This window comes from Phalaenopsis equestris, unplaced genomic scaffold (genome assembly GCF_001263595.1).
Source record: "Phalaenopsis equestris unplaced genomic scaffold, ASM126359v1 Scaffold000924, whole genome shotgun sequence".
Lineage (NCBI taxonomy): Eukaryota > Viridiplantae > Streptophyta > Magnoliopsida > Asparagales > Orchidaceae > Phalaenopsis > Phalaenopsis equestris.
In genome coordinates this window covers 353,036-356,154 of record NW_018165363.1, presented here as the reverse complement: position 1 = coordinate 356,154, position 3,119 = coordinate 353,036, and positions in this window count along the sequence as shown.

Genomic DNA, 3,119 nt, shown 5'->3' with positions numbered 1-3,119 from the left:
TTTTTCTAAATCAATAAAAATCAAATGTAGATTCTTCTTATTATCTCTGAACTTCTCCATCAAACCTCTCAATAAATGTATAGCTTCCATAGTAGACCTGCCCGGCATAAATCCAAATTGATTATGAGAAATTTTTGTGATGCGTCTTAACCTATGTTTAATTGCCCTCTCTCATAACTTTAAAGTATGACACATCAACTTAATTCCTCTATAATTTGCACACTCTAGTGCATCCCCTTTACTCTTAAAAATGGGGACCAAAATACTCTTCCTCCACTCCTCAGACATCTTTTTAGTTTTTAAAATAATATTAAAGAGTTTAATAAGTCAAGAAACTCCCAAATCTCCCAAATACTTCCATACTTCAATTGGGATATCATCAGGTTCTACAGACTTTCCATCCTTGGTTTTCGTTAAAGCCTCTTCAACTTCTTTTTTACTAATGTGACGGTAAAAATGAAATGTTTTATTATTATTCATAATTTTAAGATCACTAAGGTCGTCCGTATTTTCAGAAACTTCATTAAAAAGTTTATCAAAGTAACTCACTCACCTATGTTGAATATCTTTTTCTAAGAAAATACTTTTTGATTTTTATCTTTTATACACTTTACTTGAATTAAATATTTACTTTTCTTTTCTCTTTGTTTGGCTAGTTTATACATATATTTTTCACCCTCCTAAGTATCTAATAAAGATCATTAAAAACAGAATTTTTAGCATCATAGCTTGTTCTTTTAGACTCACTGTGGGCCGTTAGATATTTTTCTCAGGTCTCTAAGCTTTTACATTTAAATCAATTTTTATAACATAACCTCTTATATTTTATCTTTTCTTGCACATTTTTATTCCACCACCAGCTATTTTTATTTATAAAAAAAATTTCTTTTGATTCTCCAAGCACATCTTTTGCTACTTGTTTAATAGTGTTTGTTGCTTTATACCACATAACATTTGCTTCTTTATAAATATCCCAAATTTTGAAATCTTGAATTTTACTCATAAAAATAATTTTATTCGTGCCTTTTAAGTTTATACGTCTAATTATACAATGATGAGTCCTGATATTCTTTATTTTACAACTCTTAATCTTAAAATCTAGAACTAATAAACGATGTTGGGTACTTAAATTTTCACTTGGAATAACCTTACAATCTTTACAATCACAACGATCTCTTCTTCTCATAATAAAATAATCAATTTATGTTTTATTAAATCCACTCTTATAAGTAATAAGATGCTCATCTCTTTTCTTGAATAAAGTATTAGTAATAACAAAATCATACACTAAAGCAAAATCTAAAATAACTCTACCTCTTCATTAGTTACTCCAAAATCGTAGCCACCATGGGAATTTCTTAATTCTTCTACCACTCTATCGACATGTCCATTTAAATCTCCTTCAATAAAAATTCTTTCTTTAAGAGGTATCATTTGTATTAAGTCTTCTAAGTCATTACAAAATTATCTTTAGACCCTGTATCTAAACCTACTTGAGGAGCATAAGCACTTATGATATTAAAAATCTTACTATCAATAATAATCTTAAGGGCTATAACTATATCTCCAACTCCATTAATTTTTACAACATTATCTTTCAAACTCATATCTATAATTACACCTACACCATTTATAGTGCGACTCTTACTAGAATACCAAAGTTTAAAGCCTAAATTATCAATCTTCTTAGCCTTTTCTACAACCCACTTAATTTTTTTAATACATAAGATATTAATTTTTCTATGAATCATAATATCAAATAATTCCATTAATTTATCATTGAGAGTACCTATATTCCAAGATCTTATACTAATATTAGTTTCATTAATTTTATGGACTAACTTCTTTATTCGCATTCGCCCATAATGTGGGAACCCTTGCTTATTTAACACTACACTCAGACACCAGTGTAGCGGTCCTTGCAAACTTTTCACTGTATTCAGGCTATACAGTGCACCGCTTCCAGGGGACGCCCTAGCACGTCGCTTCCAGGGGACGCCCTAACACTTATGTGGATGCCAACAAGGTGCAAAAATCCAATTGGGATGAGACAGCTTGGATGGGTTTAATTTTGAGTTTTAGCCATGGGGGAGTGATCCCGACTGTCTATATGCAACAATATAACAATTACTTTAATTATAGTTTTCACTTATATTTCTTTACTTTATAACGGTGCCAAAAACTTGATCCTGAAGAAAATAAGAATTTAATTTTTTAATTTATATATATTAGGATATTACGCAAGTATACGCATCGTTATCAATTAATATAGGAATGTTTGATTAAGATCTGAATATTGAACCCACAGGGAGAATACACAATATGCACTTTTGAACAACAACTTTCTATTTTAAAAAGACAATTACTTAAACTATAGATATTTTTATAGTAATTAAAATTCAAATTTTTTTGGTATTTTTAATATTTTGACAAAACGGTAACAACTTCTAAAGATAACTTGAATTTAGGTAAAAGAAAAGTACTTAATATGAAAATATATTTCTCCTTATCATGAGTCAGTAATAAGTATAAGATTTCTGTCGTGGAAGTATGCAAATTGTGTTGTGTCAAATATGAGCAATATTATTTTTAGATGCTATAAAGAACATTGACTAATTTAAAGTTTTAATAATTCTGAAGACCGGTTAGGCAGGGAAGATACCAGCTCTCACTCTAGAGTTCCCTTGATTCCCTCCACTTAGGGGCTAACATCTCGTATCAGAACCTAAAAAAATAAATCAAGTTGGGGGCTTTAATCTGTCACTTTAAACTCCTCTAACTCTACACCCTTCAATGATTATTTCCCTATTTATTTGCACTAAATCATATGAATTACATTCTCATTTATACAACCTTATATGATTCTTTCTACTATTTGACTGAGACAATACCGGCTCGATTCTTACATGTTCTCACAAACAAATTTGAACGTCTGGGTTGGCCTAATCAAGAAGTAAATGAAGTTCATGGATTTAAATCATCATAACTTCTTCCAACATTAAAGATAAATACTCTCCACAACTTCCATCCCTTCCATCCCTACATGTCATTTTAAGGAGAAAGATAAAGAAAACTACTCAGAATCCATGGAGGAAACAAAACCACACTTTAGTTTAAAA